A 12,071-nucleotide genomic window follows, 5' to 3' on the forward strand; every position below is an offset into this window, starting at 1 on the left:
GGTGTGGTACATTGTGTACTGTCAGTGGTGTGCGGTGTGCTGGGTGTCTGATGGGGCTGTGGTACATTGTGTACTTTCAGTGGTGTGCGGTGTGCTGGGTGTTTGATGGGGCAATGGTACATTGTGTACTGTCAGTGGTGTGCGGTGTGCTGGGTGTCTGATCGGGGTGTGGTACATTGTGTACTGTCAGTGGTGTGTGGTGTCCTGGGCGTCTGATGAGGGTGTGGTACATTGTGTACTGTCAGTGGTGTGCGGTGTGCTGGGTGTTTGATGGGTGTGTGGTACATTGTGTACTGTCAGTGGTGTGCGGTGTGCTGGGTGTCTGATGGGGTTTTGGTACATTGTGTACTGTCAGTGGTGTGTGGTGTGCTGGGTGTCTGATGAGGGTGTGGTACATTGTGTACTGTCAGTGCTGTGCGGTGTGCTGGGTGTCTGATCGGGGTGTGGTACATTGTGTACTGTCAGTGGTGTGTGGTGTGCTGGGCGTCTGATGAGGGTGTCGTACATTGTGTACTGTCAGTGGTGTGCGGTGTGCTGGGTGTCTGATCGGGGTGTGGTACATTGTGTACTGTCAGTGGTGTGCGGTGTGCTGCTGTCTGATGAGGGTGTGGTACATTGTGTACTGTCAGTGGTCTGCGGTGTGCTGGGTGCCTGATGGGGCTGTGGTACATTGTGTACTGTCAGTGGTGTGTGGTGTGCTGGGTGTCTGATGGGGGTGTGGTACATTGTGTAGTGTCAGTGGTGTGTGGTGTGTTGGGTGCCTGATGGGGCTGTGGTACATTGTGTACTGTGAGTGGTGTGTGGTGTGCTGGGTGTCTGATGGGGGTGTGGTACATTGTGTACTGTCAGTGATGTGCGGTGTGCTGGGTGCCTGGTGGGGGTGTGGTACATTGTGTACTGTCAGTGGTGTGTCGTGAGCTGGGTGTCTGATGGGGGTGTGGTACATTGTCTACTGTCAGTGGTGTGCGGTGAGCTGGGCGATTGATGGGGGTGTGGTACATTGTGTACTGTCTTTGGTGTGCGGTGTGCTGGGTGTCAGATGGGGCTGTGGTACATTGTGTACTTTCAGTGGTGTGCGGTGTGCTGGGTGTTTGTTGGGTGTGTGGTACATTGTGTACTGTCAGTGGTGTCCTGTGTGCTGGGTGTTTGATGGGGGTGTGGTACATTGTGTACTGTCAGTGGTGTGTGGTGGGCTGGGTGTCTGATGTGGGTGAGATACATTGTGGACTGTCAGTGGTGTGTGGTGTGCTGGGTGTCTGATGGGGGTGTGGTACATTGTGTACTGTCAGTGGTGTGCGGTTTGCTGGGTGTCTGATGGGGCTGTGGTACATTGTGTACTGTCACTGGTGTGTGGTGTGCTGGGTGCCTGATGGGGGTGTGGTACATAGTGTACTGTCAGTGGTGTGCGGTGTGCTGGGTGTCTGATGGGGGTGTGGTACATTGTGTACTGTCAGTGGTGTGCGGTGTGCTGGGTGTCTGATGGGGCTGTGGTACATTGTGTACTTTCAGTGGTGTGCGGTGTGCTGGGTGTTTGATGGGGGTGTGGTACATTGTGTACTGTCAGTTGTGTGCGGTGTGCTGGGTGTCTGATTGAGGTGTGGTACATTGTGTACTGTCAGTGGTGTGCGGTGTGCTGGGTGTTTGATGGGGGTGTGGTACATTGTGTACTGTCAGTTGTGTGCGGTGTGCTGGGTGTTTGATGGGGGTGTGGTACATTGTGTACTGTCAGTTGTGTGCGGTGTGCTGGGTGTCTGATGGGGGTGTGGTACACTGTGTACTGTCAGTGGTGTGCGGTGTGCTGGGTGACTGATGAGGCTGTGGTACATTGTGTACTGTCAGTGGTGTGCGGTGTGCTGGGTGCCTGATGGGGGTGTGGTACATTGTGTACTGTCAGTGGTGTGCGGTGTGCTGGGTGCCTGATGGGGATGTGGTACATTGTGTACTGTCAGTGGTGTGTGGTGTGCTGGGTGCCTGATGGGGGACTGGTACATTGTGTACTGTCAGTGGTGTGCGGTGTGCTGTGTGCCTGATGGGGCTGTGGTACATTGTGTACTGTCAGTGGTGTGCGGTGCGCTGGGTGTCTGATGGGGGTGTGGTACATTGTGTCCTGTCAGTGGAGTGCGGTGTGCTGGGTGTCTGCTGGGTGTGTGGTACATTGTGTACTGTCAGTGTTGTGCGGTGTGCTGGGGGCCTGATGGGGGTGAGGTACATGGTGTACTGTCAGTGGTGTGTGGTGTGCTGGGTGTCTGATGGGGGTGTGGTACATTGTGTACTGTCAGTGGTGTGTGGTGAGCTGGGTGCCTGATGGGGGTGTGGTACATTGTGTACTGTCAGTGGTGTGCGGTGTGCTGGGTGTCTGATGGGGGTGTGGTACATTGTGAACTGTCAGTGGTGTGCGGTGAGCTGGGTGCCTGATGAGGGTGTGGTACATTGTGAACTGTCAGTGGTGTGCGGTGTGCTGGGTGTCTGATGGGGCTGTGGTACATTGTGTACTGTAAGTGGTGTGCGGTGTGCTGGGTGTCTGATGGGGATGTGGTACATTGTGTACTGTCAGTGGTGTGCGGTGTGCTGGGTGTCCGATGGGGGTGTGGTACATTGTGTACTGTCAGTGGTGTGCGGTGGGCTGGGTGTCTGAAGGGGGTGTGGTACATTGTGTACTGTCAGTGGTGTGTGGTGTGCTGGGTGTCTGATGGGGGTGTGGTACATTGTGTACTGTCAGTGGTGTGCGGTGTGCTGGGTTCCTGATAGGGGTGCGGTACATTGTGTACTGTCAGTGGTGTGCGGTGTGCTGGGTGCCTGATGGGGCTGTGGTACATTGTGTACTGTCAGTGGTCTGCGGTGTGCTGGGTGTCTGATGGGGCTGTGGTACATTGTGTACTGTCAGTGGTGTGTGGTGTGCTGGGTGTCTGATGGGACTGTGGTACATTGTGTACTGTCAGTGGTCTGCGGTGTGTTGGGTGTCTGATGGGACTGTGGAACATTGTGTAGTGTCAGTGGTGTGTGGTGTGTTGGGTGCCTGATGGGGCTGTGGTACATTGTGTACTGTGAGTGGTGTGCGGAGTGCCGTGTGTCTGATGGGGGTGTGGTACATTGTGTACTCACAGTGGTGTGTGGTGTGCTGGGTGCCTGATGAGGGTGTGGTACATTGTGTACTGTCAGTGGTGTGCGGTGTGCTGGGTGTCTGATGGGGGTGTGGTACATTGTGTACTGTCAGAGGTGTGTGTTGTGCTGGGTGTCTGGTGGGGGTGTGGTACTTTGTGTACTGTCAGTGATGTGCGGTGTGCTGGGTGCCTGATGGGGGTGTGGTACATTGTGTACTGTCAGTGGTGTGCGGTGTGCTGGGTGCCTGATGGGGATGTGGTACATTGTGTACTGTCAGTGGTGTGTGGTGTGCTGGGTGCCTGATGGGGGACTGGTACATTGTGTACTGTCAGTGGTGTGCGGTGTGCTGTGTGCCTGATGGGGCTGTGGTACATTGTGTACTGTCAGTGGTGTGCGGTGCGCTGGGTGTCTGATGGGGGTGTGGTACATTGTGTCCTGTCAGTGGTGTGCGGTGTGCTGGGTGTCTGATGGGGGTGTGGTACATTGTGTACTGTCAGTGGAGTGCGGTGTGCTGGGTGTCTGATGGGGGTGTGGTACATTGTGTACTGTCAGTGTTGTGCGGTGTGCTGGGGGCCTGATGGGGGTGAGGTACATGGTGTACTGTCAGTGGTGTGTGGTGTGCTGGGTTTCTGATGGGGGTGTGGTACATTGTGTACTGTCAGTGGTGTGTGGTGAGCTGGGTGCCTGATGGGGGTGTGGTACATTGTGTACTGTCAGTGGTGTGCGGTGTGCTGGGTGTCTGATGGGGGTGTGGTACATTGTGAACTGTCAGTGGTGTGCGGTGAGCTGGGTGCCTGATGAGGGTGTGGTACATTGTGAACTGTCAGTGGTGTGCGGTGTGCTGGGTGTCTGATGGGGCTGTGGTACATTGTGTACTGTAAGTGGTGTGCGGTGTGCTGGGTGTCTGATGGGGATGTGGTACATTGTGTACTGTCAGTGGTGTGCGGTGTGCTGGGTGTCCGATGGGGGTGTGGTACATTGTGTACTGTCAGTGGTGTGCGTTGGGCTGGGTGTCTGATGGGGGTGTGGTACATTGTGTACTGTCAGTGGTGTGTGGTGTGCTGGGTGTCTGATGGGGGTGTGGTACATTGTGTACTGTCAGTGGTGTGCGGTGTGCTGGGTTCCTGATAGGGGTGCGGTACATTGTGTACTGTCAGTGGTGTGCGGTGTGCTGGGTGCCTGATGGGGCTGTGGTACATTGTGTACTGTCAGTGGTCTGCGGTGTGCTGGGTGTCTGATGGGGCTGTGGTACATTGTGTACTGTCAGTGGTGTGTGGTGTGCTGGGTGTCTGATGGGACTGTGGTACATTGTGTACTGTCAGTGGTCTGCGGTGTGTTGGGTGTCTGATGGGACTGTGGTACATTGTGTAGTGTCAGTGGTGTGTGGTGTGTTGGGTGCCTGATGGGGCTGTGGTACATTGTGTACTGTGAGTGGTGTGCGGTGTGCTGGGTGCCTGATGAGGGTGTGGTACATTGTGTACTGTCAGTGGTGTGCGGTGTGCTGGGTGTCTGATGGGGGTGTGGTACATTGTGTACTGTCAGAGGTGTGTGTTGTGCTGGGTGTCTGGTGGGGGTGTGGTACTTTGTGTACTGTCAGTGATGTGCGGTGTGCTGGGTGCCTGGTGGGGGTGTGGTACATTGTGTACTGTCAGTGGTGTGTCGTGAGCTGGGTGTCTGATGGGGGTGTGGTACATTGTCTACTGTCAGTGGTGTGCGGTGAGCTGGGCGATTGATGGGGGTGTGGTACATTGTGTACTGTCTTTGGTGTGCGCTGTGCTGGGTGTCAGATGGGGCTGTGGTACATTGTGTACTGTCAGTGGTGTGCGGTGTTCTGGGTGCCTGATGGGGTGTGGTACATTGTGTACTGTCAGTGGTGTGCGGTGTGCTGGGTGTCTGTTGGGGGTGTGGTAGATTGTGTACTGTCAGTGGTGTGCGGTGTGCTGGGTAACTGATGGGGGTGTGGTAAATTGTGTACTGTCAGTGGTGTGCGGTGTGCAGGTTGCCTGCTGGGGGTGTGGTACATTGTGTACTGTCAGTGGTGTGTGGTGTGCTTGGTGTCCGATGGGGGTGTGGTACATTGTGTACTGTCAGTGGTGTGCGGTGTGTTGGGTGTCTGATGGGGGTGTGGTACATTGTGTACTGTCAGTGGTTTGCGGTGTGCTGGGTGTCTGATGGGGCTGTGGTACATTGTGTACTGTCAGTGGTGTGTGGTGCGCTGGGTGTCTGATGGGGCTGCGGTACATTGTGTACTGTCAGTGGTGTGTGGTGTGCTGGGTGTCTGATGGGGGTGTGATACATTGTGTACTGTCAGTGGTGTGCGGTGTGCTGTGTGTCTGATGGGGCTCAGGTACATTGTGTACTGTCAGTGGTGTGTGGTGTGCTGGGTGTCTTATGGGGCTGTGGTACATTGTGTACTGTCAGTGGTGTGTGGTGCCCTGGGTGTCTTATGGGGCTGTGGTACATTGTGTACTGTCAGTGGTGTGTGGTGCCCTGGGTGTCTTATGGGGCTGTGGTACATTGTGTACTGTCAGTGGTGTGCGGTGTGCTGGGTGTCTAATGGGTCTCTGGTACATTGTGTACTGTCAGTGGTGTGTGGTGTGCTGGGTGTCAGATGGGGCTCTGGTACATTGTGTACTGTCAGTGGTGTGCGGTGCGCTGGGTGTCTGATGGGGCTGTGGTACATTGTGTACTGTCAGTGGTGTGCGGTGTGCTGGGTGTCTGATGGGGGTGTGGTACATTGTGTACTGTCAGTGGTGTGTGGTGTGCTGGGTGACTGATGGGGGTGTGGTACATTGTGTACTGTCAGTGGTGTGCGGTGTGCTGGGTGTCTGATGGGGGTGTGGTACATTGTGTACAGTCAGTGGTAACGGTGTGCTGGGTGCCTGATGAGGGTGTGGTACATTGTGTACTGTCAGTGGTGTGCGGTGTGCTGGGTGCCTGATGGGGGTGTGGTACATTGTGTACTGTCAGTGGTGTGGGGTTTGCTGTGTGCCTGATGGGGGTGTGGTACATTGTGTACTGTCAGTGTTGTGCGGTGTGCAGGGTGCCTCATGGTGGTGTGGTACATAGTGTACTGTCAGTGGTGTGCGGTGTGCTGTGTGTCTGATGGGGCTGTGGATCATTGTGTACTGTTAGTGGTGTGCGGTGAGCTGGGTGCCTGATGGGGCTGTGGTACATTGTGTACTGTCATTGCTGTGTGGTGCGCTGGGTGTCTGATGGGGCTGTGGTACATTGTGTACTGTCAGTGGTGTGCGGTGTGCTGGGTGTCTGATGGGGGTGTGGTACATTGTGTACTGTCAGTGGTGTGCGGTGTGCTGGGTGCCTGATGGGGGTGTGGTACATTGTGTACTGTGAGTGGTATGCGATGAGCTGGGTGTCTGATGGGGTGTGGTACATTGTGTACTCTCAGTGGTATGCGGTGTGACTGGTGTCTGATGGGACTGTGGTACATTGGGTACTGTCAGTGGTGTGCGGTGTGCTGGGTGTCTGATGGGGCTGTGGTACATTGTGTACTGTCAGTGGTGTGCGGTGAGCTGGGTGTCTGATGGGACTGTGGTAATTGTGTACTGTCAGTGGTGTGCGGTGTGCTGGGTGTCTGATGGGGGTGTGGTACATTGTGTACTGTCAGTGGTGTCCGGTGTGCTGGGTGTCTGATGGGGCTGTGGTACATTGTGTACTGTCAGTGGTGTGTGGTGTGCTGGGTGTCTGATGGGGGTTTGGTACATTGTGTACTGTCAGTTGTGTGCGGTGTGCTGGGTGCCTGATGGGGCTGTGGTACATTGTGTACTGTCAGTGGTGTGCGGTGTGCTGGGTGTCTGATGGGGCTGTGGGACATTGTGTACTGTCAGTGGTGTGCGGTGTGCTCGGTGTCTGATGGAGCTGTGGTACATTGTGTACTGTCAGTTGTGTGCGTTGAGCTGGGTGCCTGATGGGGATGTGGTACATTGTGTACTGTCAGTGGTGTGCGGTTTGCTGGGTGCCTGATGGGGGTGTGGTACATTGTGTACTGTCAGTGGTGTGCGGTGTGCTGGGTGTCTGATGGGGATGTGGTACATTGTGTACTGTCAGTGGTGTGCTGTGTGCTGGGTGCCTGATGGGGGTGTGGTACATTGTGTACTGTCAGTGGTGTGCGGTGTGCTGGGTGCCTGATGGGGCTGTGGTACATTGTGTACTGTCAGTGGTGTGTGGTGTGCTGTGTGTCAGATGGGGCTGTGGTACATTGTGTACTGTCAGTGGTGTACGGTGTGCTGGGTGTCTGATGGGGGTGTGTTACCTTGTGTACTGTTAGTGGTGTGCGGTGTGCTGGGTGTCTGATGGGGCTTTGGTACATTGTGTACTGTCAGTGGTGTGCGGTGTGCTGGGTCCCTGATGGGGGTGTGGTACATTGTGTACTGTCAGTGGTGTGCGGTGCGCTGGGTGTCTGATGGGGGTGTGTTACCTTGTGTACTGTCAGTGGTGTGCGGTGTGCTGGGTGTCTGATGGGGCTTTGGTACATTGTGTACTGTCAGTGGTGTGCGGTGTGCTGGGTGTCTGATGGGGCTGTGGTACATTGTGTACTGTCAGTGGTGTGTGGTGTGCTGGGTGTCTGATGGGGGTGTGGTACATTGTGTACTGTCAGTGGTGTGCGGTGCGCTGGGTGTCTGATGGGGATGTGTTACCTTGTGTACTGTCAGTGGTGTGCGGTGTGCTGGGTGTCTGATGGGGCTTTGGTACATTGTGTACTGTCAGTGGTGTGCGGTGTGCTGGGTGTCTGATGGGGGTGTGGTACATTGTGTACTGTCAGTGGTGTGCAGTGTGCTGGGTGTCTGATGGGGGTGTAGTACATTGTGTACTGTCAGTGGTGTGCGGTGAGCTGGGTGCCTGATGGGGCTGTGGTACATTGTGTACTGTCAGTGGTGTGCGGTGTGCTGGGTGCCTGAAGGGGCTGTGGTACTTTGTGTACTGTCAGTGATGTGCGGTGTGCTGGGTGCCTGGTGGGGGTGTGGTACATTGTGTACTGTCAGTGGTGTGCGGTGAGCTGGGCGCTAGATGGGGCTGTGGTACATTGTGTACTGTCAGTGGTGTGCGGTGTTCTGGGTGCCTGAGGGGGTGCGGTACATTGTGTACTGTCAGTGGTGTGCGGTGTGCTGGGTGTCTGATGGGGGTGTGGTACATTGTGTACTCTCAGTGGTGTGCGGTGTACTGGGTGCCTGATGGGGCTGTGGTACATTGTGTACTGTCAGTGGTGTGCGGTGTGCTGGGTGCCTGATGGGGATGTGGTACATTGTGTACTGTCAGTGGTGTGCGGTGTACTGGGTGCCTGATGGGGATGTGGTACATTATGTACTGTCAGTGGTGTGTGGTGTGCTTGGTGTCCGATGGGGGTGTGGTACATTGTGTACTGTCAGTGGTGTGCAGTGTTCTGGGTGCCTGAGGGGATGCGGTACATTGTGTACTGTCAGTGGTGTGCGGTGTGCTGGGTGCCAGGTGGGGGTGTGGTTCATTGTGTACTGTCAGTGGTGTGCGGTGTGCTGGGTGTCTGATGGGGATGTGGTACATTATGTACTGTCAGTGGTGTGTGGTGAGCTGGGTGTCTGATGGGGCTGTGGTACATTGTGTACTGTTAGTGGTGTGCGGTGTGGTGGGTGTCTGATGGGGGTGTGGTACATTGTGTACTGTCAGTGGTGTGCGGTGTGCTGGGTGCCTGATGTGGCTGTGGTACATTGTGTACTGTCAGTGGTGTGTGGTGTGCTGGGTGTCTGATGGGGGTGTGGTACATTGTGTACTGTCAGTGGTGTGCGGTTTGCTGTGTGCCTGATGGGGTGTGGTACATAGTGTACTGTCAGTGGTGTGCGGTGTGCTGTGTGTCTGATGGGGCTGTGGTACATTGTGTACTGTTAGTGGTGTGCGGTGAGCTGGGAGTCTGATGGGACTGTGGTACATTGTGTACTGTCATTGCTGTGTGGTGCGCTGGGTGTCTGATGGGGCTGTGGTACATTGTGTACTGTCAGTGGTGTGCGGTGTGCTGGGTGTCTGATGGGGGTGTGGTACATTGTGTACTGTCAGTGGTGTGCGGTGAGCTGGGTGTCTGATGGAGTGTGGTACATTGTGTACTCTCAGTGGTATGCGGTGTGCCGGGTGTCTGATGGGACTGTGGTACATTGGGTACTGTCAGTGGTGTGCGGTGTGCTGGGTGTCTGATGGGGCTGTGGTACATTGTGTACTGTCAGTGGTGTGCGGTGAGCTGGGTGTCTGATGGGACTGTGGTAATTGTGTACTGTCAGTGGTGTGCGGTGTGCTGGGTGTCTGATGGGGGTGTGGTACATTGTGTACTGTCAGTGGTGTCCGGTGTGCTGGGTGTCTGATGGGGCTGAGGTACATTGTGTACTGTCAGTGGTGTGTGGTGTGCTGGGTGTCTGATGGGGGTTTGGTACATTGTGTACTGTCAGTTGTGTGCGGTGTGCTAGGTGTCTGATGGGGGTGTGGTACATTGTGTACTGTCAGTGGTGTGCGGTGTGCTGTGTGTCTGATGGGGCTGTGGTACATTGTGTACTGTCAGTGGTGTGCGGTGTGCTCGGTGTCTGATGGAGCTATGGTACATTGTGTACTGTCAGTGGTGTGCGGTGAGCTGGGTGCCTGATGGGGATGTGGTACATTGTGTACTGTCAGTGGTGTGCGGTTTGCTGGGTGCCTGATGGGGGTGTGGTACATTGTGTACTGTCAGTGGTGTGCGGTGTGCTGGGTGTCTGATGGGGATGTGGTACATTGTGTACTGTCAGTGGTGTGCGGTGTGCTGGGTGCCTGATGGGGCTGAGGTACATTGTGTACTGTCAGTGGTGTGTGGTGTGCTGTGTGTCAGATGGGGCTGTGGTACATTGTGTACTGTCAGTGGTGTACGGTGTGCTGGGTGTCTGATGGGGGTGTGTTACCTTGTGTACTGTCAGTGGTGTGTGGTGTGCTGGGTGTCTGATGGGGCTTTGGTACATTGTGTACTGTCAGTGGTGTGCGGTGTGCTGGGTCCCTGATGGGGGTGTGGTACATTGTGTACTGTCAGTGGTGTGCAGTGTGCTGGGTGTCTGATGGGGGTGTGGTACATTGTGTACTGTCAGTAGTGTGTGGTGTGCTGGGTGTCTGATGGGGCTGTGGTACATTGTGTACTGTCAGTGGTGTGCGGTGTGCTGGGTGCCTGAAGAGGCTGTGGTACTTTGTGTACTGTCAGTGATGTGCGGTGTGCTGGGTGCCTGGTGGGGGTGTGGTACATTGTGTACTGTCAGTGATGTGCGGTGAGCTGGGCGCTAGATGGGGCTGTGGTACATTGTGTACTGTCAGTGGTGTGCGGTGTTCTGGGTGCCTGAGGGGGTGCGGTACATTGTGTACTGTCAGTGGTGTGCGGTGTGCTGGGTGTCTGATGGGGGTGTGGTACATTGTGTACTCTCAGTGGTGTGCGGTGTACTGGGTGCCTGATGGGGCTGTGGTACATTGTGTACTGTCAGTGGTGTGCGGTGTGCTGGGTGCCTGATGGGGATGAGGTACATTGTGTACTGTCAGTGGTGTGCGGTGTACTGGGTGCCTGATGGGGATGTGGTACATTGTGTACTGTCAGTGGTGTGTGGTGTGCTTGGTGTCCGATGGGGGTGTGGTACATTGTGTACTGTCAGTGGTGTGCAGTGTTCTGGGTGCCTGAGGGGATGCGGTACATTGTGTACTGTCAGTGGTGTGCGGTGTGCTGGGTGCCAGGTGGGGGTGTGGTTCATTGTGTACTGTCAGTGGTGTGCGGTGTGCTGGGTGTCTGATGGGGATGTGGTACATTATGTACTGTCAGTGGTGTGCGGTGTACTGGGTGCCTGATGGGGATGTGGTACATTATGTACTGTCAGTGGTGTGTGGTGAGCTGGGTGTCTGATGTGGCTGTGGTACATTGTGTACTGTCAGTGGTGTGCGGTGTGCTGGGTGTCTGATGGGGGTGTGGTACATTGTGTACTGTCAGTGGTGTGCGGTTTGCTGGGTGCCTGATGGTGGTGTGGTACATTGTGTACTGTCAGTGGTGTGCGGTGTGCTGGGTGTCTGATGGGAGTGTGGTACATTGTGTACTGTCAGTGGTGTGCGGTGTGCTGGGTGTCTGATGGGGGTGAGGTACGTTGTGTACTGTCAGTGGTGTGCGGTGAGCTGGGTGCCTGATGGGGATGTGGTACATTGTGTACTGTCAGTGGTGTGCGGTTTGCTGGGTGCCTGATGGGGGTGTGGTACATTGTGTACTGTCAGTGGTGTGCGGTGTGCTGGGTGTCTGATGGGGATGTGGTACATTGTGTACTGTCAGTGGTGTGCGGTGTGCTGGGTGCCTGATGGGGCAGTGGTACATTGTGTACTGTCAGTGGTGTGTGGTGTGCTGTGTGTCAGATGGGGCTGTGGTACATTGTGTACTGTCAGTGGTGTACGGTGTGCTGGGTGTCTGATGGGGGTGTGTTACCTTGTGTACTGTCAGTGGTGTGTGGTGTGCTGGGTGTCTGATGGGGCTTTGGTACATTGTGTACTGTCAGTGGTGTGCGGTGTGCTGGGTCCCTGATGGGGTTGTGGTACATTGTGTACTGTCAGTGGTGTGCAGTGTGCTGGGTGTCTGATGGGGGTGTGGTACATTGTGTACTGTCAGTAGTGTGTGGTGTGCTGGGTGTCTGATGGGGCTGTGGTACATTGTGTACTGTCAGTGGTGTGCGGTGTGCTGGGTGCCTGAAGGGGCTGTGGTACTTTGTGTACTGTCAGTGATGTGCGGTGTGCTGGGTGCCTGGTGGGGGTGTGGTACATTGTGTACTGTCAGTGGTGTGCGGTGTTCTGGGTGCCTGAGGGGATGCGGTACATTGTGTACTGTCAGTGGTGTGCGGTGTGCTGGGTGCCAGGTGGGGGTGTGGTTCATTGTGTACTTTCAGTGGTGTGCGGTGTGCTGGGTGTCTGATGGGGATGTGGTACATTATGTACTGTCAGTGGTGTGTGGTGAG

The sequence above is a fragment of the Scyliorhinus torazame genome, chromosome 20 (genome assembly GCF_047496885.1).
Source record: "Scyliorhinus torazame isolate Kashiwa2021f chromosome 20, sScyTor2.1, whole genome shotgun sequence".
Classification (NCBI taxonomy): Eukaryota; Metazoa; Chordata; class Chondrichthyes; order Carcharhiniformes; family Scyliorhinidae; genus Scyliorhinus; species Scyliorhinus torazame.